The following is a 26046-nucleotide window of genomic DNA, read 5'->3' as shown; positions in this document are numbered from 1 at the left end:
TTTTTACCATCATTAATACACTTTCCTCTCACTCTCTCACCTGGTGACACACATTATGAAAAATGCCACAGTAATGTTAGTGTTAACCATCCTCATAACACAAACCTAAACATAATTTGATTATTTTAGAGCCTGTTGGCCAAATTTCATATTAATAAAGAAAAGAAATTATTTAAAAAGTTGGCAACTCGGTTTAAAAAAATCCTTTCATGGTTTGTGTTCGGTGCTTTCAGATATGTTCTTCCCTTGTTGTTGGGCAGCGTAAAGGCATGCGCATGTGATGACATGTATGACAGACGGTGCTTTACATTAACATTCACACTTGGAGTCCCACATGTCAGACGACTGGATGGAGTCTTCCTTTCTGACATGCAGCAGAGAAGCAGGAAATACTTCCTGTCGGCCACGTTTTCACTCGTGGAACTGAGTGGAGCGCGCACGACTCGGGACACGCGACAACCACTCACTAGCTGTAAACTATTACCAGCACCGTCGTATCTAAAACAATATTGTGCTAAATAGCTCTCATTCTCATGCGCACCTACGTTGTGTAACGCCTGTGTTTGAAAATGACCAGCGGCTGGCAGAACCTCGCCCCGACGTCTCGGCTTCACAGTTGCAGCAGTGACAGGTGCTTCAAATTTCGTGTAAAACGTTAATTCCGAGCTCTCATACTCAAACATTATAGGCTCTGATTATTTGGTGCTTCTGCCTTTTTTTTCTTGTTGTTATGGTTTTCATCTCTATACGATACCTGCCATCATCTTCTCCTCACCGTCGAGTGGAAACAGTACAGTGGCACTGAGCTCTCACAGATACTCATCGCCTCTTCTTCTTCCTCCCCTCCTCTCTCGCTCAGTACCCTCCTCCCCCCACCCACTGCTCTCTGCACAGTAGCTCAGTGCATCTGTGTCATGTCACTGGGTTCTAGCGTCCCAGAGTAACCCCCCTCACCCCCACCCTCCCGTACCAGTGCAGTCTCTCTCACTGTCCCCCCCCCCCCCCCCCCCCCCCTCTCTCTCTCTCTCTGTCCTTGTGTGGCTCAGAGTGTCATCCCTGATCTCTTCATCTTCTCTCTCCCTCCAGCCTCACTCCTCGCCTCTCTGCTTTTTCCTAAAGAAGTCTCCTCCTCTCTCTGTCATCCTCTCTTTCTCTATATTTAATGTGTGTCACTCTTTTAATCTCTTCCTCTCCCCTTAGCCTGTCATGCAGCACAAACATAGAGAGCACACACACCACTGCTCCCTCTCTCTGTCCTTCTCTCTTGCTCATGAAGCATACACAAACATAAAACTGTCTCGGTGCATACATTAATAGATCCAAGCTCCTTAGCTGACTGCTGCATGCATAATCTATCGGCTCATACAGATTGTGAACAGTGCACTTGTGAAGCTGTGCGTGTGGGGGTGTTTGAGGCCCTAGGCTCCTCCCTCCAGAGAGAGCGAGGGAGGGAGCGAGACAGGTGTGGACCAGATTGAGTTCCGCCTCATTTCCTCTGCCCTGTGCAGCTGGTCAAGGACACACATTTAGACGCGCAGACGCTTTCGCACAAGCGCGCGTTCGTTATAAGAACAGGGGACACGCACGCTGCGCGCTACTTCGACAAAAGATGGAGAAGGCTCAGCCGCAGAGTTAGCCTGAGCGAAGCGTGCGCGCTGGGAGTGTTCACGAGGCCATCTGCACTTGAATTCCTGTGGAAGAGGATTACAGCAATGATTACAGCCCGACTGGTCGAGCATTTCCATGGTGACACTGACAGCCCATTGCAAAGTCACTCAAGTCCTTTCCCCTGCATTTCATATTCACAGTGTACCTATGCAGTGCTACACCAACCATTATTTATAGCTGTCTTTGGTTATTTATGGCGACGTGACAGTGCTCGATGGCAGTCCCTTTATCATGCTAGTGTTAACAGTGGAGGGACATTATGATGGTGACGCTCTGATGAAAATGCACGCTTAACAACACTCATCGCTGACTTCAGCAGGTCTGATCCCAGTGCACAGCTTTATGGGACTCGGGAGAGATGATCATTTGGCATTAAAAAAAATGATCCCGCTCCAACATCATTCCCAAATGTCATTTTTCACTTTTACTTCAGGCAGTTAGCCGATGTGTTTTAAGTGCTGCTGACTAAGATTCAGCTCCTACATTAACAATATTACAAAACATCAGTGCTAAAGAGTGTGAAGGATATCCAAGTGAATTGCTTTTTTTGATAGATTCAAATAGTTCAAACAAAAAGTTCAAGTTTCTGGAAGCTCCTCAGCTAATCGCTGACCTGACTGCAGTGGCAATGACTGCTATTCCAAGGCTTCAGGAGCAGGCGGTGTAGCAAATATCTGGGTCATTGTTTGCAAATGCAGAGCATTTTTAAAAAGCTGATAAAAATGTAGTTTATTATCTGATGTTTTCCTAAAGGACCGTTTACCTGCATGCAAAGAAAACCTGCTTAAACGTGATTGTTCAGTAGGCTGCAAAAAGAAAACAGAACACTAACGGTACCAAAAACCTTGTCCCTTGTCTATCCAGATATCTATTATTCTTTGTCTTTACTACGTTGGGGATATTACACAGTGATGTGTGACAGGTAAACCTGAAAAGGACGACCACTTAGGTGCACATGCACCTTTTGTCTGTGGCGTCTGTATTTGTATTTAGTATTTAGTATTTATTTATTTATTGTCATTGTCAAGAACAATGAAATTGCGTTTGGGGCTTCCATACAACCCAAAAAAAAGAAGAAAATAATAAATACCCCTTAAAACCCAAGTGTACATATTTAACCCAGTGTGACTCCAATGCAATAAGACAATCCTTAGCAATAATGTTCGTAGAAATTCAGACAAAGACCTGAGAAACATGACAAAATACAACAATGCAACCCATTCAATATTATTGTACTGTGAGATATGATATCAGATATGATAGTTATCTATTTAAGAAAGAGGGGGGGGGCAGGAGGGGGAAGAGAATAAAGATATGATGCACCAATGCAGACCAGTTCATTGCTATTAAGAAGTTGGATATGGTTATTGTCCGTGAGAGGGGGGCAGAGAGTTCAGGAGCCTCACAGCCTGTGGATACAGGCTGTTGGCCAGTCTGGATGTTCTGGCCTGTATAGACCTGTACCTTCTCCCTGAGGGCAGCAGATGGAAAAGGTGGCGCGCAGGGTGATGTTGGTCCCGCAGGATACTGTGCACCCTCCTCAGACAGCGAGTGGGGAAGATATTACTGATCTCTGGCAGACTTGTTCCAATAATTCTGCCAGCTTCTTTCACCACCCGCTGGAGTGCTTGCTGATCGGCCTTGGTGCAGCTGGGGAACCACACTAGAAATCCATACGTCAGAACGCTGCTGATGGCACAGTTGTAGAAGTTCAACATCAGAGATCTGGGAATGTGTGCGCTCCGCAGTCTCCTCAGGTAGTAGAGGCGCTGTTGGGCCTTCCGTACAACTGAGGTGATATGGTTGCCCCAGGACAGGTCCTCGGTCACAGTTACCCCCAAGAATTTAAAACTACTCACCCTCTCCACCGCCTCACTGCCAATGAAGAGAGGCAGATGGTTGTTATGGCCCCTCTTCCGGAAATCTACAATGATCTCCTTGGTCTTTTTGGTGTTTAAGACCAAGTTATTGTCGTGGCACCATGACTCTAGTTGTTGCACCTCTGTCCTATAGTTTGTCTCATCATTGTTGGATATAAGTCCGAGCACTGTAGTGTCATCTGCAAACTTAACAATGAGATTGGACGCGCAGGAGGAAATACAGTCATGGGTGAAGAGAGTGTATAGCAGAGGGCTCAGAACACACCCCTGAGGGGCACCGGTGTTGACCACAAGGGTGGAAGAGGTGTTCTTACCCACTCTGACACTCTGTCTACGGTTAGTGAGGAAGTCCACAATCCAGTTGCACAGAGAGGAGTTAAGTCCCAGTTGGTGGAGTTTGGGACGGAGTTTGTATGGCCGGATGGTATTAAAAGCCGAGCTGTAGTCTACAAAGAGGAGCCGTGCATAGGTGTTCCTGTGTTCCAAGTGCTTCAGTAATGTGTGCAGCACTGTGGCGATCGCATCCTCGGTTGACCGGTTCTCCCTGTATGCAAACTGGTGCGAGTCCAGGGATGGTGGAAAAGCAGCTCTGATGTAGAAAAGCAGCTTTGAAGATCTTTTGTGTGACATTTCTTGGTGACTACAGATGAAATTCTGTGTGTGTGTGTGTGTGTGTGTGTGTGTCTGTCTGTCTGTCTGTGTGTCTGCATGTGTGCGCCTGCCTGCTGTGGCGCCTGACCAAGACAGGAAGCAAGGGGTCACTGTGTCTGGAGGAAAGCCAAGCAAGCCTCTGTCCCATTTCAATACCCAGACACTGATAATTTGCCTTTAAGAATGCAGCCTTTAAAAGGAGACAAAGAGGAGCGGGAGTTCTGGCGTATAACTTATCGGGATGTATGTTTACATGCTGGATAAAGGAGCTGACTGCTTGTCATATTGCAACTACAATATTGAGAGATTTGTGTGTGTGCGTCTCTGTTTGTGTGTGTAGGTGAGTGTGTGTGTGTGTGGTCCTGTGAAGATTGCACAAGCCACCATGTGGGGATCACATGTGCCGCAGTTGGATAAAGAAGTCTTTGTGAGCAGAAGCATTGCTGATGTCAGACACATTCACTCATGTGCACACACTGACCTTATATACATGCAGTATACATAGTAACTAGGGGTGCAACGATATTCGTATCGATATTGAACCGTTCGATACAGTGCTTTCGGTTCGGTACGCATATGTGTCGAACAATACAAAATTTGTAATTTATTTTATCAACTTTCCTTCTGACGATGCTGTCTGTGTTGAGCGCTCAGTGAATCTGCGTTCGACTGCTCCGCCTAGGCCCGACAGTGCAGCCTAGGCGGAGTAGTCGAACGCAGATTCACTGAGCGCTCAACACAGACAGCATCGTCAGAAGGAAGAGCGCAGGGAAAGCTAGCGAGACAGAAGTTAAGCTCTCCTTGTAACATGGACCTCCCCCACCCTCATTCAGATCTGGCGTTTGGAATTATTTTGGTTTTCATGTGACGTATGACCCTGAAGGTAAGCGAGTCATGGACTAAAGTAAAACAGTATGTTGGATGTGCCATGCAATGCTCAATTACATTGGTGTGAACTAGTGTGTTAGCGCAGTTAGCTCGTTAACATGTTGGCCGTCTAGCCCCATGCACGGGGCGATCGGCGGTAGCTCGTTAACGGAGATTTGCCGTGCTGTGGCGTTAAGGTCATTTCAACGAGATTAACCTGAAAGCACTAGTGGGAACACAACGAATATGACTGCACATTTACACCGACATCATCCTAGTGCAAAGACAAGTGGAAGCAGAAAAAAAACAAGCAAGCATGCTACTAACTTTAGCCGAGTCATTTAGACAGCTGTTTAATATGCTGCTGAGAATATAGCCCAGAAGAAGCGGATAGTATAGCTTTTATTTTGGAAAGAGACATTTCTCTGTAATAAACTCTCTTTTCCAAAGATGAGTGATTCCTCAATCAGATACAGGGCTTGCAATATCGCTAGCCCGACGTCCTGGAGCTAGCGATTTTTTTTCAGTCGGGGTACCAAAATCTATCTCTTCCCTGCCCGTCGGGCTATTGTAGGAAGGAAAAATATATGTCAATGCTTTTGCATTCTTTCGGAAATGTAGCTGGGTAATTATGTCATTGGCATCGGTGAGCCACTGTCAATATGTGACATATTGAAATCGCGTTTGAATTTGCGCTTGTTTTTTTGCTTTCACTTTGCAATCGTGCGAACTGTGTATAGAGAGCGACAGCACTGATCTGTGAGTGATGATAATTTGTGCACCAATTCCTCTGACATCGTCTTATTAATGGTTAGCTTACTATGCAAACATGACAAGTGAAATCTCCCGCAGCTTAAACATGTGAGAGGTTGATCGCGCAGAGAATCGCTGAGCTTATGTGAGTGCGGCAGGATATATATTTCACTACGATGACCTGGATGACTGAGAACCTTCACAGACAGATATATATTTTAGTTCTGCTGAGCCAAATAAGACAGGTCAGGGTGAAGAAGTGACAGCCAAAGAAAAGCTTACCACAAAACGGAGAAGTTAAGACAAATCAGACTATAAGGCAAAAAGAAAGTGCAGCTTTATGGTTTCATGGACAAAATAATTTCTGTGGCTGCAATATGACGAGCTAAATAACCAGGGCTGCACATAAGTGGTCCGCAGGTGCGTATTCGCTGTCAAAATAAAAAACACGCACAAGGGTTAGGGTTAAATTTAAAAACTGTACTTTTGAGTTAAAATATATATTTATAATTTTAATAAATGACAAATTAAAAAGGCATGAACATTTTTTTTGTATCGAAAAAATATCGAACCGTGACACCAAAGTATCGAACCGAACCGAACCGTGAATTTTGTGTATCGTTGCACCCCTAATAGTAACCTATGCAAACACACTCTCCTGCTCCTTCATATTATTTACCATTCCTGCCTTTCAGTCTACTCCTAAAACTACACAGTTTGGCTGGTTGCAAATTTTTTTATTGCATTGCTATGAAATCATAATGGTTGAGAGCGAACACACGCACAGTGGCGTGTTTATAAAGACCTGAGTCAGTCTTTTTGGTATGTGACGGTTAACTTAAATGTTATTGAGCAACTGGATAGTACAGTTTAGCACCTCTGCTCAAGTATGTGGGCTTGGCAGGGCTTGCCTGACAGCTCTCCAGCTTTGCCTCAAACCTATATTAAAACAGCTCAGGAGAGCATAAGAGTGCGTCCAGAGCTTACGACCTTATAGTCACATACATCATCCATGTAATCGAAGTAACATAAATGTCATAATCTGATTGGGTGTCGCATGCTTTCCAGTTTGTGCTGCTGTTCACTGCAGTGTACCAGCTACACCTCCGTCCTTTAGACACTTTAAATGGACTTGAAGCCTGTTTAACAGGAATGACTATTTGTCCTTGGTGCCTGCAGCTGTTGATAGAAATTGCCCATCTTGTAACACACACAGAGGTGTCGTTGTCATAACTAATTTGAATCATTTACCACTTTCATCAAAGACATCCTTTTCTTTTCTTCTCCTTCTGCAGTTTTTTATTTTGTTGGGACGCCACGGGCCACATTTCTCAGACGGTGTGTTTCTCAGTTTGAAGCGAGTTTAAACACGCCGTCTGCCTGCTCCTCTCCATTTTAGTACTGTTGTTGTTGTTGAGCTACCAGAAGTGTGTCAGTATGCACACTTAGGTATTCAGAGGCTGCAGGTGCATTGCCAAACACAGTGAAACGGTGGAATGTCGTAATGTTCAGTGATCGGCACAACCAACCTCTTCATCCCTGTGATGACCCTGTTTAGTGAGAGCTGTAGAGTATAGCCTGTGCGCACAACCTGTGAATTACAGAGGTGGTTTGTAGGCAGCTGACTAGAGAACAGTTTCAAAACACACAGGAAAGTAATGATTAGTATAAAGTTTGATGAACTGATGCAACCTTGAATAGCTGTGAATGTAACAGTTAGTTTTATTAAATCTCCACATTTAATGTCCTTTTATCCTTATTACGCCCCTCTGTAGCCCCTAATCTCTTTGCAGTGGCAGCGCAAGAGTGTTCAGCTGTTGTTAATTCACCACACCTGGTGGGAAGGCACACTAGTCTATGTCTTAGTGGTAGCATTATTATGTAATTTCAAATAAAACCGCTTCTTTGTGACATTCTGGTGTTAGTCTCCATATTTATGTTGCAGCTTTTGAGCCGGGTTGTAACATAAATGGGGGCTAATCCGGGATTTGGACCTCTTGCACTGTACTTCTCTTAGTTTTTACTATTCTTTTAGGTTTGGGAGATCAAGGACTAGGTTTGTCGTAACAATCCTTTTTTCCCAGTTGCAGCAGTAGGCAACCCACTAATTTCTTACTCCTGCTTAGCCCCAAACATCTCAAGGGCGGGTGTTTATTTTCGGATCTTTGTGTCCGCCCTTATGTACGTGGGATTCTGAGTTTTTCTTTTTTTTCCGAGATAAAGTTGACGAGTCAGGTTTTCAGGGCTTATCAGCAAAGCTGTGTTTTATTTTGAAGGACTGACGTCATAAGACTGTGCCGGCGTCAGAGTTTGCACTTTGAATGCCGTCTACAGCTGTGAGGGACACGCTCTGCTTGGCTGCTCTGGTGTGGTTTGCTTGTGTGTGTGTGTGAAAGAGAGGGAGAGAAGAAAAAGAAGGACAGTGAGGGTAAAAAAAAAGGCCCAGTGTTAAAAGGGTTATATTCATCAAACACCAATTTGCACATGCTTGCTCAAACTGCTCACAAAAACACAGACTCTCTTTCAGTCTTTCTCACACACACACACGTAATTGCACTCTTCACAGGTCTTAATTTTGGCAGCAGCCACAGTCAGGCTGCCTTCATTAGCGTCTGTCTAGACACAATTTATTACCAACTGTTCACTCTTGTTCTTTCGCCTTCTCTCCGCGTTTGTCTCGCTGCTGCTGGATATTCAGACGGTCTCCGGGTGTGTGTCTGCGAGTGTGGTGAGGCTCTAGTCGGTGAATCTGTCTGTCACCCCTTCTTCATGTGGGTGTCATTTTCCTGCTTTGTCCCCAAAGAGGAAGTCAGACTGTCTGCCTTGTCTGTCACTTCTATCCACCCGTGTGGGAGTCAGAGTGGGTGTGATGGTTTGTGAGCCAGGCTCGGTTTTTGACCATGACCTTTTACTAAAGCCGTATGGTAGAAGTTCACCGAGCCAAACATCCCCAACCGCAGCCAACCTGACACTCCTCCTCACTCTCTGTGGCTCTGCCAGCTCTGGCCTCGCAAACAGGCAAATGAAACAGAAAACAGACTTTATGGCTCTGTCGTCTATGCACACAGAAAGCCGGTTCATTGGCTAGAACAGGTCTCTCCACACCAACTCAGTACAGAAGACTGAGTCTGAAAGTTTTGACCTACCAACTGAATCAGAAAAAAACCCCACTGTGATGTATGTTCCTCACTGTAGCTTGTTAACCAGGCAGTGTGAACAATACAACTCCACTGCAAATTATCCTTATCTACCCGTATCCTGATCCTCACGCACGCACACTCAGGATGTGGTGTGACAACATTCCTGGAGATATGAAGTTGTTCACAGAACAATATGTTCTTGCTTATGATTAGCTCTTTGATGTGTGTGTGTCCCAATCAGGGCTGACTTTATAGGATTTGCCCACATGCTGGTGGCTTTGCTAAAGGTCATTTTAAGGATATGACTTTCTTTTTTGAAATGCACAACAACGAGAAGCACAGCGAGCAAATGGCTGTAGAGAGATGCACAGCAGACAGGCAATCTAGACGGAAAGACACTGGTGAAGATAACCCTGTCATTTAGCACCACTCCTGCAGCAACCTGCTGTTTTATATGTGTGTGTGTGTGTGGGTATGGGTATGAAGCTTGCTGCCCTAACTTGAAAAGACCTCTGATTCACGGGTGACTAAGTACTGGAGCAACTCCAGCAAGGCTACTATACTCACGCCATACAGGCTCGCACATGCTGAGGGTTGTGTGTGTGTGTGTGTGTGTTTGGCAGTAGGTGAATGTGCTAGTGTGGTTAATGTGATTATGCTGTGTGCAAAGTCGATAGGTACTGCATCAAGTAGGAAGAAATGCAGGTATCAGCTTGTGCACACACGTGGATTTGCAGGAACTGGACAAGTGTGTGGTTACTTTATTGCACTTAATTGCTGTATATGGATAGAAATGTGTGTGTATGTGGGTGTGTGGACATCGTAAACATACTGTATGTGTGTGTTTTGCAGGTGGAACACTTAGATGTGGAGCCTTTGAACCTGATGTTTCTAAGACGAGAGCTCTTTAGACAGTTTTTAGAAAGGTGCCGTTTACTCAGTGACCTAATGATCTCATTGGTTTTCCACCATCTGACCTCATGTTTTGATTGGACCATTTTTGTAGCATCTATATTTCATGTCAGAACTGTTCGGATGCTTGCTCATATTCTGGAGCTGGTCACCTAAAATAATAAAAATGCTAAATGCCTTATTAACGTATTCAGCAAATTTGGCTTTTTGCTATTTCATCTTTTCACTGCACCATTAGCAACATGCTAACAGCACAGTGCTGTGTTGGTGTTGAGGCCAGACACTAACCTCTCTCTCTACCTATGCCTGTCAAACCAGCCCTGCTTCATTTCCTTTCTCACCTTGTCTCCCTCAACCTGTCTTTGTTTTTTTCCTTCTATTTTCTCTTGTCATGACTAGAGGCCATTTACTCGATCTCCTGCCACCCTCCCGTGCCCATCTGCGTCTTCATTTCTGCTGCTCTCCGCCTCTGAGCAAAGTCTGTTGCTTCACCCCTCTGTCTCTCTTCTCTGTGCTGGTTAATGTCAAAGGAAGATACTCCCACTGGTTAACCTTTACAGACAAAAGATAAGCATCGCTTTCTAGCCCGCTCTATCTCTCACTCTATCTCTTGCAACTTGGCCTGTTTTCTTTCACTTTGTGTCAGACTTAATCTGTCATCGTTTCAATTTAAATATGTTGATTAAATGTGCGGTTTACTCCTTTTTGTTATTTTGTCTTGCCTCCTTCCTGTCTTTAATCATCTCTTTCTCACATCTGCCCCCTCTTCCCCCTCACATGTAATATCAGTACAAAATCAAATGATTATATGAAAGGTTGTGACATTTTTTGTATATGTCATGAAAGACAGTCTATTCTTGCAACTATTCAGCCTGCAAGTCAAGCAGGCTTGTGTGGTTTTTTTAAGGTGGCACTACTAAAAAAAAAAACTAAATTGTTGCTGATCTACCTACATATACACACACACACACACACACACACAGAGCTGTTCCACCTTTACACTGGAGCCAGCTGTGGCTCCTGAGGGGAGTTCGCCCTTTGACCTTGAGTTCAAAGGTTTGGGGGCCTTAGCCACCAGCCTCTGCAAGATCAGGCTGAGCCAGCTGTTTTTTGCTGCACAAGCTGCTCTAGGCAATGTATACTACGTTGGTTCAGCGTGGACGTGCTCAGCAGGGAAACATATGGAAGCTGAAATGTGTGGGCGTGTTATGTGTTGCAGCCCTGCAGGTAGAATATCAGAGTGTGAGGAAGAACGATTGCAAAGGTGGAGAAAGAAAGTGAGATTTATTGGACTGTAAGTTTTTTGCACACATTGATCAACAAGACAGTGGAAAAATGCATATCCATACACATGTGTGGTCCTTACTGAAGGAAAGAGGATGCAGTGTTTTTTGTCTGGAAGTCAAAGGTCAAATGTTAAGGAGAAAAAAGGGTGGGGGCGAGAGCAGGCAAGGTAAGATATGAGTAAGAGGACTAGTGAGGCGTAGACATTTAGCTCGCAACCATCGTCGACAGCCATTTGTTAAAAGAGGGGGTATTTAGTCCGTTTTGTGGATCTGAGTATACAAAAAAGACAGAATGTGTGTGCGTTGTGTACAGTCATGCCTGTTTAGTGTTTGAGCACATTGCAGGTGCTCTGTGTTCTCAGGGTATATGTGGAGGTGTGTGTGTGTGTGTGTGTGTGTGTGTGTGTGTGTGTGTGTGTGTGTGTGTGTGTGTGTGCTGGGGGTGGGGAGGTGAACCAGAGTGCCACCTGTTCTCAGTCATGTGGCCCAGCAGTGACACTGTGAATCACTGAACAGGCGGCACATGAGGAACACACACACAGATGGCCACAGCGCTGGTCCCGGCCCTGCTGTGCATTTTGGCTGACACTCTCACACTGTGGTTTATCAGCCGCAGAATGACACATCGACACGATGACCACAGAACATTCAGCAAACGTCACGCGTGCATAATTAAGACAGGTGCAGAGAATAAAGAGTGAGCCCTGTGAGTTTGCCTTTAGCAGGAGAACAGTTTTCATTTTTCCAGTTCTTCAGCTAAAGAGCTGAGAAAATGATGACCGCTGATTCAACTCACACTGGAATGTCACATGTGTTTAACCTAGTTTTGACAGTAGGTGAAAATAGAATCACATTGCTGCTCTCGGGGGGGGAGACTAAATTCATTTTGGGAGTAAAGTCTTAAAATGACAGTGATTTATTTATTTATTTGTCAAAATTCTCTTTTGAGCAAATGAAGTGTCCAGCTCCATATTCCTGATAACATTATTAATGTTGACACCAGACTGACTCGTGGTCCCCCCGTTGTGGTTTCAGGAGCTGAGAGGTGTCATGGTGTCCGGTGGATGCTAAAAAAGAGGGACTACATCACCTCTGATCTCAAGGTAGGACTCTTTAAACATATACTTTCTTCTCTGATCCACAGTTTCTAACTTGGTGCCAGTTTTCACATAACCAAGCAGTACTAAGTACAGTACTGTGCAAAAGTCTTGAGCCACCCCGCATTTCTTCATACTTTGCTTCCTAGGAGCCAGGCTCTGTTTTCATTTCTGAAGTGGTCTTGTGCAATAGCTTTCCATGCTTTCCGAAGATCATTCAGTTTATATATATATATATATACACATATATTTGTAAGCCACTTAACACTAAACTATGAATCATTTAAGAAAATAAAAAGAAAATAAAAATGCACCTTTTCTTTCGTTGACTTTCCAAAAAAAGTGAAACATAAGATAAAAATTATATTTCTGCACCAACAAGGTGATATTGAAACAGCTATTAGCCAAAAACTGGGGATATATCAACTTGATGTGCAGTGTTTTTTTTTTAAAAATTTGAGGAAATTGGACAAGCAGGGGACAAACGGACAGGCAGTGGCAGGGCCTAAAACAGCATCTTAAAGTCATGCCTTTAAGAAACAAAGACAAATCCTGACAAGAGGACCTCAGAGATGCATGTGGCCCTTCATTTGATCCATCTAATGTTCACTGAAGCCTCATCAGAAATGGTGTCAGGGGAAAAGTGGCTGCCAAGAAGCCATTCTTTGTGACCATGGACAAAGGAAGAGAAACAGGAAGAAAGGGCTGAGTTATGCAAAATTACGCAAAAACTGGATTGAAAAGTGGCAACAGGTCTTATGAACTGAAGAATCCAAGTTTGGCCAGAGAAGCGATATGACACTGAGTGCAGAGAGCCATCTGTAAAACTCGGTGGAGGCTCTGTCGTGTTTTGGATTTGCATTTCAGCCTGCGGTGTTGGGGATCTTGTCAAAATCGATGGAATTATAAACACAGAAAAGAACCATCAGATTTTGATCCACCATCCAAAGCAATATGAAAACTGTGTGACTGAAAAGGGCTTCATTTCTCAGCATGACAGTGATCCCCAAAACACTCCCAATGCAGTAAAAGTATACCCGACGTTTTTAGAAGCAATGTGGGATCATCTCGACAGAGAACAGAACAAAATCAGAATCACTTTTATTGCCAAGTTTTAAATAAATATAAAGAAATGAAGCGTTGCTCAAGACTTTTTCACAATGTTGTAAAATATACTACAGCTGTCCTTCATAAACTATACTCTGCTTTGTGACCTCAGCATTTAACTGACTTTACCCAGTTATGTAACAGATAAAGGCTATAAAAAATTAGGGTAAGTAGGTGAGGCAGGTAGAGGAGTAGGTCGATGTGTGAAAAGAGTGAGTAAGAGAGCAGTAGGAGTGCACATTAGACACACACACACACACAATCATTAATTATGAAGGAGGTGAGTTGCAAAGTCACGGGTGTCAGTGGATTACTCCTCTTTTATGATTTCTCATACACGCAAACACCTTTTTATGCTTTTGAACTTTGTGTGTGCCGTAAGTGCTGAACGTGCATGCTCTGTAAAAGTTGCTGACTCAGCCATTCAGCTCATATCAAAACCACATTAGAGAGCGAGAGATCAACGATTTCGTTTTTCATTCTGTTAGCAATCAGCGAGGAAGCTGTGATTAGCAAAATTCTCCGTATCTCACTGACAGTTTCATTTACCGAAAACTTTTCCCAACCTCCAAAGCAGTTTGGGTTATGATGTAAATGTCGTATTGCTTTACGCTATGTAACCTTCAACAAAACCTCCCCGGTTACCCCGTGTTGTAATCACATTATAATGTCACTGCTGCTGCTGCACGCTCATTTTTACACCACTGGACGGTTGCTGTCTGGTTAAACTCAATGTTGTAGTGCAGTGTGTGAGTTTTAGCAGCAAACATCAAAGCAAAGTTATCTGCAGGGACATGTGGCTTAGCCTTAGTCTCCATGATAGGAAATTGACTAGTTGGGACAATCTGCTGAAAATGTATTCCTTTACATGCGCTCCTAACTTTGTAAGCTCCTTTACTTTTCACCGAGTATAACTTTGGGGGGAGGGTGAGTATATTAAGCACGACTGGAGTTCTTAGCTTATCATAGCACCACAGTTGGGATTAGCTGGTTGTTTGGGGAACTAAGGGAAAAGCCGGGGCTCCCTATCAGTCGCTCTCTCCTCGAGTAAAGGCCCTAATTATCAGGGCTGCAGCGCTCCATTCAGCCAGCTATGTGGGTGTGCTTAGGCAGTCTCTCAGTCTGACTGCCTGTGTGGCTCTCTGTCTCCTCGCAGTGTGAGTGTGCGTGGAGGTGATTATTATAGTGTCTGTGGGTCTCTCGCTGTACCCAAAAGCTGACTCACGTTATGCCACATGTACACACGGACATACGCGCGCACAGTCCCACACACAATCCTACATATCAGAGGCTGAAAAGTACCATCTGTACCAGGGACACAGTCTCCTACACCCAGGCTCACACACCCTCACACACAGACGCATAACTTCACTTGCTACTCTCAAACTTTCTTTCTAGACCCCGTCACTGTTATAAGCTGTTTATTTTTCAAACATGCTTGCATGCGTGTGGCTGGCATGACAGGAATTTGGGGTCTCACACCCATAAAGTAGGTGCTGTATATATTTGGAGTGTGAGAACTGCTCCGTCCCCATCCCTGATCTCTTTAATTACACACACAAAGTCTCACACATGCACACATGCCTGCATTTCTTCCACACACATAAACACATGATTGTTAGCCTTGTACCAGAGCTGCAAAAACAGTGCTTTGCTTTTTTTTTCTTTATTGTCCCCTCCTACCACACACACACACACACACACACACACACACACACACACACACACACACACACACACACACACATGCACATTCGGGACCCTGGGACAAGCTGTAATTCCTCAGCTTCACTTGTTGTGGGAGAAGAAGTATGGGAATTCAGCTCATATATATTTAATCTTTTCAAACTCTTATTATATGGGTGCATGTATGAGAGGAGCAGCTGGGGGAAACTGTGTTTGTGCAGGGGCAGTGTGTGTGGCACACTAAAGTCCCACCCGTGCCCACATCAATCAGCAGTCCTCTTCCTGTTCACTTTTGCAGGATGATGTTCTCTCACCGCACTCTTTGGTGTGCACTCACTCGAAACAACACTTTAGACAGTAAACACACTGTAATAGAATAGAGTACTGTACTAATCTCACACTAGGAGCAATATGAGAAAGCAGACTCACCAGTCCAAAAAAACACAACAAAAACCCCCAACAGCACAATATTTCCTTAAAGAGGAATGGCTGGGGTTTATATGGTGCTTCTAGTCTTACTGACCATTCAGAGTGCTTTATCTAGCACACATCCATGGCCAACAGACTCCACACAGAGAGGGTTTGAACCAGGAACCTTCTTTCTGTAAGGCAACATTGGCCACTCTGTGGCTGGACTTAAAAAGACATCCCTGTTGAGCTAAATAAATAGCATTTAGTCAACTTTAACCACTGTAATTGTGAACAGATAATGTATAATTCAGTACTCTGTGGTGGATCATTTACAACTGGAGCAGTACAAGCCTTAGTAGCATCCAAAAGACATGCTAAAATGTGTTTCATCACATCAGATGTATAATTAATATGTAATTGGACATTATTGATGTGAACTTTGGTGTGGACCCTTACTGCTATTCTTGGTGCAGCCATTAATGCTTCCAAGCTCCTTGCACAGTACTGTACGTACCATAAACACAGGCTTTAAGAAAAACAATCCATCCATATAAGCACCACTGCCTTCAAGTACCATAAAGACCCCCTCTGTGCTGTGTCCCTCCCCGTTTTCAACACAAAACACATTATTGAACAGTCTTTGTCACTTCACAATAGACATCTAGATCCACCCGGTAGGACACGCAGCACATGCCATGCACTTACTTCACCAGGGGCTTGAATCTAGCACACACTTTCTCTTCTTGTCACTTTTCACTGCGAGCTAATAAAAACAAAAATGCTTCCACTCATTTAACGTTGTGTTAGGAAAATGGAACAGGCAGCAGGAGACTGATATACTGTAAATTCCAGAAGTTTTCCTGACCTACATAAATTAGCCAACTTTACTTTAATTAATAAAAATATACTTTTCACTAGATTTTATGAGGTTACTGTTAATTGTACGGAGAAAATGTTTACTTTTTACTTATTGCTTCGAGTGAGGTTAACATAAAGCAAAAGAGCTGAAGCAAAGGAAACAATTACATTGTTCCACCAGTAGGAGGAAACAGACTTGGCGCTACATTGTGTCAAGTCTGCCAAAAAGAAGAAGATGTCAATATCTGACCTCCCAAATCCGCTTCTGGATGGGTCAAAAATTCCCATAAACATATTCCTAAACTTTGTGGAAAGCCTTCCCAGAAGATTTGAAGCTGTTGTAGCTGCAAAGTGTGGGAGAATGGGATGCTCTCAAGTTCGTATGCATGTGAAGGCAGACGAGCGAATACTGAATGTTCATCCAAATCCGATGTTACATTCTGTTTGTCTTTGTTTCACATGTCACATACAGTGTAAGCAATGTACCGGTCACCGAAATTTGTATCTTTGCCGTGATTTTATTGGACTTACCACTAAATACGAAACGAAGAATACGAAAAGGTTCTGCAGGGCTGGCTAGCACCAATTCAAGCACGTAAGAGTGCTTGAATTTTGCCCATTTTTATGGCTCTTTTTATCTTTTAAGGAACAGTAAGGTAAGTTATTAAACTTGCAATAAGTGTTTAACTTTGTTTCTCAGTGCAGCCGACAATATTTAATGATAAATGGCTTTTATCTGTGTCAACTTGCCGAGGTTGACACAGTGAATGCAGTTTGGCCCTCCAGGTGTTACAGCAGGTGAACTCCATGCAAATACTGACAGTACTGATAGTGTCAGCTACAGAGGCAACTCTACATGAAGCTTCTTACAGCCACGCTGGCTGGTTAATGAATCATCATATTTGACTCTAAGGATTTAAATATCATTTGTAGATACATGGTTGTTTCTATAAGTACTGACCTCTCTGTAGGATGTTCACTCGTTATAATACTGAGCTTGCATGGCTGAAACTATTTCCTTGTTCCTATTTGGATGTCGATGAACTCGCCCTGTTTTGAGTCAGAGTTCTAAGAATCTAAATAGTACACAGTGGAAGTTGTTTGGTTGCTTTTAAAGAGGCTTGTGAGAATGAAGAGGCCTGGGGTCTGTTAATGCTGCTGACTGTCACTGATGTAGCTGCGCCCGTCTCATCAAATCCTCTCCACCCTGACACGACTGACCGTATTTCTGAGAGAGATATTTTAATGGATGATCCCAAGAACCTCCCCAGAGTACTTTCCCTGAAGCTGTGAAAAACACTTTCATATTTATCTGAAGACTAACGCTTAGATTAAGACAGAAAAGAAGAGACTTCTGTCAAACCTGCACACTTTTAAAGGTACAAGTTTTTAGAACTTGAATGCAACTAAATAAACGTCTTAAAATCATCACATGTGAAACCAAATGATGATTTCTGACTTATTATGTGTGAACAGGGACAGCTTAGTAGATGTACATGTACATGTATTATGTTATGAAAAAGTTTCACTTGTATCTTTAGGTCTTTTTTTTAAATTATTGATTTCTGAAGCACTCAAAAAAGCTGAGTAACAATTATTTACTATTTTAAGGCCATTGGTTGAGGTTAAGGCTTATTAATTAGAATTTACAGTGTAGCCTCAGCGATTTGCACCGAGGCTAGGAGTGGTTTCACAATGTTCAGATTTTATTGTTTGTTTGTTTGTTTGTAGTCTGTTCTCTTTTTAGAATTGTTCCGACCATAAATAAACTGTGTGCGCGTGTATCCATAAGTCATCGTCTTAGCATCATCCATGACACACTCCCGTCCTCCCTGCGGCAACTAATTTTGCCTCCTGTTATCCTGCTGAGGCAGTGCTTTCTAAATATAACCTGTGTGTGTTTGTTGGGTTTGTGATGCATACTGTTGGTTGCACCAGTGTGGCTCTTTGGCATTATTATAGAGAACAGGATGGTTGCTTTGGCAAGGAATGGCTGGAACAAATGTTTCCGGCCTTGGAGAGACCTGTTTGTAGTTTTCAAAGTCTTGTTTGGCTACCTTTGAGCACGTGGCATATAATTCTTGTGCTGTCTGTGCACACAGTCAAATCACTGTCATCTAGTAGGCACAACCAAGAAATATATTAAACTCATAAGTCAAGGTTTTATATGGCAAAGCCATGAGAACTATGTTTCAACAAATAAAAAATACAGTAGTTCTATATTATTGAGCCATAAAACACTCTGTACATCTAACATATCTATAAGCACCACATCAGGTCCATCCACAGACCTTCCACTCTATAAACACATTTATGCTATATTTATGTAGCTAACTAAAGCACAAACCTCACATCTCATAATGAAGACATTGCCCACCTTCACTAAATAACTCAAAGCACAAGAGCATTCAATCACTGGCCACTCAGTAGTTACACACATTCAACTGTATGCTAATGTAATATCTAATCAGCCATTTATGGTCAAGATGACCTGATGAAGTAGATGGTTAGGAAATGCAATTGTTAGTGCCAGACAGGCTGCTCTGACTGCTTTACAAACTACCAATCTACCACATACCCAAAGTACAGAGAATAGTCTGAAAAAGAGCAAATAGCCAGTGAGCAGGGGCAGATCTAGAGGGTAGTTATATGAAATGTGTATACTTTATTTGAATCGTTTTAACTATATGCAATACCTGCATATGTGGGTTTTTTAAAAGGGTTGATTTTGCCACCCTAAGGGAATTTCTCTACCTCAGCCCCTGCCAGTGAGCTGCACTTCTCTGTGTGAAAATTCCTTATTTGATGTCTGAAATTAAAGGAGAATGGCCAATCTTCTTAGAGCTGACAGGAAGGCAACAATAAGTCACTTGCTACAAGCAAGGTATGCAGAAGAGCATCTCTGAATGCACAACACATTGAAACTTGAAGCCGATGGCCTGCAGCAGCACAAGACCACACTGGGTGCCACTCCTGTCAGCTGGAACAGGAACCTGAGGTTGCAGTTTGCAGCAGTTTTGAAGGAAAAAGAAGGGATCTAACCTGGTACATAAAATCTGAACCAAATACCACAAATTTAAAGTTTACTGAGCACTTATTACATGTTTACCATCTTTGTAACTGTGTTATTAATAAATAGTGTATTCTAGTCAGGTTGAGGGCAGGCTGTATCATTTTAGAAAACTGTTGAGTCTAACGTAACAGACTGTCTGTTCTCACTGTAACAATGTGCAAGTTGCCCAAAGAGAAGAAACCATTCTATCCTTTCAGCAGTGGATCTGTGAGGCCAGTAGTTTTCTTATTATGGATGTACAAGAAATCCAAGTCACAGGCAAAAATGTACTCAGACTAAAACACTGCGATAGTCTGTCTTCCTGTGGGTAATATGAAGTGAGGGGCGCTTCCTCGTCCAGAAATAGACCGAGGCAGAGAAATAGCTGCTGGCTGTGCTGGAGTCCAAGCGCTGGTCACGAGTCTGCCTGAAGAAAAAAAAACCCTCCGGAGTTAAAAATAAAAAGGTACAAAGAGAAATAAACGGGCCCGGTACCGGCAGTCGGATCTAACGCGAGCTTACCCTGGGATTCCGGGGGCGGGGATTGACGTCACGTTCTCTTTAAACACAGCTCAGCGCAATACGAGCTGTGCCCGTCAGCTTCAGTGAGAGAGCTTCTTTGACGCGGAGAGAAACACGGAGAGCCGTGCGAGCGGAGCTGGGGCTTGACAGCAGAGACAGCCATCAGACACGGAGTAAAATATCTGAACGAGCCCATCACGGACACCGGAGACGCTCTCCTGCTGTCAGGAGGCTCAAGTTTCGGTTTTTTTGTTCTGTTTTTTATTGGGAAAGGAAACGATAGAGACCGACAGGGATTATAGGACTGTAGCTGCTCTGCCGGCTGTTCGAGTTTCTATGCACACTCGGAGCTCTAAACTTCCAAACACAGCGAGTGTAAAAGGCTGCTGTGACTGACAGCGAGGACCCGGATACTTCATTCATATTTCATTCAACAATTTATTTCCCTTCTGCTGCGACTGTTGGAAGCTCTGCTGTGACCGGTGAGTGCCGGGGCTGGTGGGAGGAGGAGGGGGATTTAAAAGTCCAGGCGACTTTGTTTTGGTTGTAATGAGGGTGGGTTTTGGGGGGTGAAAAGAAAGTTTACTATGAAATAGCCTCGTGTGGCATCACTGGGCGATACCATAGCCGTACTGTCATGTTCGGCTACTGATCCATTGATTGATTCGGAACATGAGCGCATTATCGGAACTGGCTGAGTGGAACTGTCGATCGTGTGTAATCGATGAGGTGGGGGAATTTCGCTGTGTTTTTCTCAACCACGGGTGGCTCCCTTTAATCCCACGCGTGTAGGCTGGGTCTCAGTTCGCCGAATTGTTTTCGTCATATTCACGTTTGAGCGTCTTTACCGGACCCGGTTAATCATTCGGCGCACGTGGGCTTATTTCTGCTAAATTGGCGATAGGATGGGAATCTGCGGTTTTTTTGTACTTAACACGAAACCTACTTCCCCAACTTTTGTCCTGAAGCTAGTCTGTGCGTGCAGACAGTGTGTGATGACAGCTCCATCCACGGTAACGCGACCACGGTCCTAGTTCCGTTTCGCGTTGCCTTGAAAACTCATGATCATGCCGTGGCTGGAAAAGGGGAAGGGGAGTTAGAGGACAGAAAACTGCTTGTGTAATGAGATCTCACGCTATTGTGTGTCTGTGTGTTGGAGAGGGGGGTGGGCAGGATCACCGAGGTCGGCAGCCGTATAAAGTGAATGGATAGCTGCCTCCCCCAACCCCCAAAATCACCCTCCAGTCATAGTTACGCACACAAAGAGCTTGATTGAAAGGAAGTGATTTGCATCACCTCTGTTTTTTTTTCGAGGGGATGGGTGCTGACCTTAAAGTCTGAGTTTCAGGGTCAGATAGTCCACTAAAGTCTCTCTGCGTCTGGCCCGTGCGTATACGTGCGCCTTGGCCGCCTTACATCAAAATAACGACCCAGTTAACTCGTTTGGAGGAGTGGTTGCAAGCGTTTGAAGTATCATAATGAGCTATTGCATCACCACCCACAGACTTTACACACTTTTTTTTTTTAGTCAGGAGAAGGCAGTTGGTGAGAATTTGTGGCTGGTCGTGTCGCTCATTTGTCATTTTATTGCCCGCAATAAACGAGGGGAGATCAGAAGGAGGAGCGTGCTGGCAGGGGATCGCTGAGAAAACAAAAACGAATCCCTTTGAAGGTTCACTTCCGATCGATCAGATTGATTGGCATGGAAACAGCAGCGTGTTTTGTCTCACCTTTTCATGTCGGGGTAGTAAAAAAAAGTTAAAGCTCCACCTCGCTTCTAACACGCCGTGCCGACTGTGTGCTGCTGCTTCAAGCCCCGCCCCTTTCCTCCAGTGCTCTCAACAGGAGTGCGTGTGTATGTGTGAATGAACAAGCGCCGCCTATTTTACTATGACTTGATGACGAACATGGACGATTATTAAAGCGATACACACGCGTCAGGAAACAGACGTGACAGTGGAAAGAAGCTCAACAGCAGCGGTTGAGTCATTAAAACCTCAGTAAGAAGAGCAAATTATTAGAGCTTTTCACCCAATCCCACCCACAGCACTCTCCTTTTTCTCCATAAGTAACCCTGATACAGATGTAACTAGTTCACTATGATTTTTTTCCTTTGTACATGTGCCTGGCATTGGAAATGGGTCAGTAGGCTGGCTTGAAGTGATTACTCAGCTACTCCTGCCAGTTAACACTGTCTGTCAGATGGTGGGTGCTGCGCATCAATCATTTTTTGTCACCCGTTACACAAAACGAATATAATCAAGTTACAAGTTTTTCAGAGTGAAACTGTTGAGGTCAGTGATCGAATGTGGCAGCGAAACATCTGTGCGACACCACAACGTTGAAACCGTTCCAGTAAAGGGTGTAGTTTCTCTTTCAGAGAGCAACGCAGAACGAGAGAGGTGGAGTAAAACGTAAAAGAGGAGTCGAGAGAGGGGTTTGTGTGTGTTTTCAGAACAGCGTCTGCTCTGCCGATGATCAGTTTGTCAAACACACCCGACAGTTCAGCCGATTAAATCTGGACTTGCTCCATGTGCTGGCTGGAATTTGCCCATCGTTTCATTTCAACGTTTAAAGGAAGGCATCCTGTTCACCTCAACTGACCCCACGCACACCCTCTATGTAATAAACATGATGACATCACATATAGCCGGGGGGGGGGTGGTTGCACAGAGCTAATTTTCAGTGCATGAGCTGATCGCCTGTCCATGCAGCGTTTTAAAAGGTGCACGCTGATAAGGATTTACTGACTGAAGGAAGAAGGGCTTTAAGACTTTGCTGGGGGAGCAGCTGGAGGCAATATCTTAGTCAGGCAAGTGTGGAATTCCACTATGCCTTCAGAGACAGACTGCTGGGGATCAAGGTCTGCCAAAATTGGCAGCGGGGGCCCAAAAACAACAACCATATTGTCTTCTGTAGGGTCCAGCATATGGTAAAAGTTATTATGCATGTCTGTCGGGTATGAAAAAGGGGGGAAAATCAATTTGGTGAAAAGAGTCATATAAAACATGAGCTTTAAATGAGGCAAAATTACAATAATTGGCAGTAAAACAAGCAAAAAAAACTGGAATAGACACAACTGAACTTTCTAAATGCATATGCCAGCGGCACTTTATGGACGATAATTGGCTTTTTAGCTTTTGAAATACGGCATCATAGCAGTGTGTATGGATGAATTCATTATCCCTGCTACTTCTTTCTCATTAGTTTCTACAAACCAGCAGGGCTCCGGTATGTCACCGGCCACACACAAACCATGGACATCGATTGTTTGCTGTACTGGACATTTATATTACGCTGTGACGTGATCTGAGGGCACTTGGGAAAAATAGATCCTCTGTGTAATACATTTCGCAATCTGAAGGAGTGAACTGAAATTTATTTAGTTATTTATTTTTTTACTTGAGCAGGCAGGGGTTCAGATGCACCACACTAATGTTAAACACTTTTACGTTAGCTTTTAGCATTTGCAAAGTTGAAAGCTTTTCTACAGGAGAAAGGGGGTGTTCCTGTTCTACTACTATTTTAAAGCCAGTGAGAGTGAGGAGAAAGTTTTCCCTCTGAGTTCACTCTCTGTTATCTCTGGCCCTTTGCCATCAGCGATGATGCCACAGTGGAAGGGCTGTGTTTGAACCTACAGTGTGTGTGTGACTCATAGCTAAAGTTAAACAGGCTCTCACAACTTGGAAAGAATTTTCTTCCTTCCTTTGGTACCTCGCCTCACCTCCTGTGACTGCATTTACCCACGCTGGGAGAATAGCTGATAAGTCAGCCGGTGAGTAGGGAGAGATTCATGAAGGGGAAAAAACCCTACAAGATCAGCAGCTGTGGTATTTGGAGAATCTATAAACAGGCCTTGGATGTTCTCTGGTCTAAACGAACAAACGTCATAACAAAGCTGCTCTGCCTGTGTCACGGTTGTTCTGATAAAGTCAAAATGATCGTAATTACACCCACTGTAAAAACAACGGCGTGCTGACCATCTGCACACATGCTGTCATTATCTCTGATTAGCTGCAACTCTCTCTCTCTCGCACACACACACACATGTCGGGTATTCATGTCTTGCTGGGACATCTAATTGACATCATGCCACTTACTCTAAACATAACTCTGGCACTAAAACCACATTTTGAGTCTCAAAAATGCCTTCAAACTCGTGGGGACTGGGATTTTGGTCCGCATAAGGATATGACTACACATGCACACACACACACACACACACACACACACACACACACATGTTGCTAAGTGTTATTCACACACACAGACTGCCAGTGAAACACAATGTGAGTCCAGTGAGGAAGAGGATGGGGATGGTGTGAGGTCAAGTCTGCCTTGTGTTTCAGGAAACATGTTGATTAGTAAAGCCCTCTCATAAAACCCGTCTCTCTATGTCAGACTCGCCAGCTTACTTCAATAACTGTTGGTTAAGACGCGACTAGTTCCCCTGGTAACTGTTGCCAAGGAAGCTGTCTCTAGTCTTGTTTGGTGTATTTCTGAGCGTCTGTGTGTTTGAGTGTGTCAGCCCTGGATGTGGACTAGACGTACCTGGAGAATGGGGGAGGGGGATTTTTAGACTATTTTCACACGTGCAGCTGTGTTTGTCCAGAGCTTTTCTTACACTGGTTATAGAAAAGCCTCACTCAAGAGAAGCAGAAAGAAAAGTTGGGGGACTTCTGAGGTTGCTCATGTGCGAGAATCGAGCCGCCGTCGCTTCTAAGATTTCGGCTTTGTCCTTCAGAGGTGTTGAGTCATCCCTCTTTTTTTTGGTGTTTCTTGTTTTCTTTCCGATTCTCCGCTGACATGCACAGAAGTCTGTAGTTTCCTCTGAAACTCTAGAGTTTCTGTGAAAAAGAAGCCGAAAAGCACAAGTGACACAGACGCCCATTCTCCCATCACCTGTTTGTCACTCACTTTTACCAGAAGCCTGAGAGCGCGATCAGGCTTTTCACTTGAGCAGCAGATCAGAGTAAAGTCAGTTATGTCGCTTGTTTTTGTTGAAGTGGCTGGTGTGAGTCATGAGTTGGACACACGTGCCGTCGCACAGGATGACTGTGTGTCTGAGGTGTATTTTTAGGAACCTGCAGTGGCGAGCTGACCCTGCTTATTTCACATCTGCTCGTATTAGTCACATAAGAAAGTCATTTATTGCACACACTCTAAAACGCTCCGAGTTATCTTTTTAACAGGAAGCCTCATGGTTTTTAAAAAGAACCAAAACCCTTCCCCAAAGCTCGATTTTTCTCCCTCACACATTTGTACACACGCCCCCTCAGGGAGGCCCACTTCCTGTGGTTGTGACGACAGTTTCCTCTCCCCTTAGAGCTCTCTTCCTCTTCTCTTTAAACGTCACTTACACACAAGTGCAACTGGTCTCTTTTGTATGATTTGTGCACCACTGTAACTGTCGTAAGTTGTCAGTCACAGGATGTCACAGGAAAATAAAAGGACCTCTTGTTTTCTTCCTTCCTTTCTTTTCTTTTTTTTCCACCTACACACTCCGGTTGCAATTTGTGCTTCTTTTTTCACCAAGAGATAAAAACGTAGTCTAACTGTAATCATCTCTCATCTCCTGAATGAGGTCAAGACCACCAAAATTAATGGAAAAAGTAGCGTTGAGGAGCCGAACAACAAACTGACAGGCTGACCACTGACAGCCAGAACGAGATAATGATTCGTTTGTGGTTGCTGCTAACCTGATGATTGTCCCTGTTGTTTTCTAAATGTTTACATTGGAAGCAACTTCAAGCCAACACAGTTTAAATATGAAGACTTTGCCTCCACAGATGCTCCTACTGCCTCTCTGTCACGGCCTCAATGTCGAGCAGATGTGTGGGAGTACGCACGGAAGAAAGCAACTGTGAGCTTTACCTGAATTGTTGCTCGGCACAGGCTTAAGTGAATGAGGCAGTGGGTTAAGGGTCAGCTCAGCACAGTGTTTTCTCAGTCCAGAGTTGTGTGTGTGTGTTGTTGTTGTGAACACTCCACCACAAAGGTCAGCTCCTTCTGGTTTTCTGCAGAAACCGTTTGCTTTGCCGTGTCCTCAGCTGAACTGCACTGCCTTGTGCGCGCTGGCTGGCACATCATCTTCTAATTCTGTGTGTGTGTAAAGATGCAGACGTGATAAAGTTAGCCCACATCATCATCATCATC

General features: G+C 44.0%; 1 protein-coding gene across 8 annotated transcripts in view; it reads left to right on the top strand.

Moving 5' to 3' along the window:
- The window catches only part of kdm6ba (lysine (K)-specific demethylase 6B, a), a 107773-nt gene that overhangs the window by 65911 nt on the left and 15816 nt on the right, over window positions 1-26046 (top strand). For 6 of the 8 annotated variants that reach the window (XM_086284804.1, XM_086284810.1, XM_086284811.1 and 3 more), the window contains one exon: window positions 12193-12260. The gene's annotated coding sequence lies outside the window, so the exon portion shown is untranslated. Of the gene's footprint in view, window positions 1-12192; window positions 12261-19952; window positions 20373-26046 lie in introns of those variants that run through there. The other 2 variants (XM_086284806.1, XM_086284809.1) reach the window with 1 other exon arrangement.

The sequence above is a fragment of the Aulonocara sp. 'chitande type north' Nkhata Bay genome, linkage group LG3 (assembly GCF_057382095.1).
Source record: "Aulonocara sp. 'chitande type north' Nkhata Bay isolate Kocher_YH1m ecotype deep benthic linkage group LG3, A_spYH_male_GT1.1, whole genome shotgun sequence".
Classification (NCBI taxonomy): Eukaryota; Metazoa; Chordata; class Actinopteri; order Cichliformes; family Cichlidae; genus Aulonocara; species Aulonocara sp. 'chitande type north' Nkhata Bay.
Note: the sequence above shows the minus strand (reverse complement) of the source record. Positions and strands in the feature narration are given on the sequence as shown.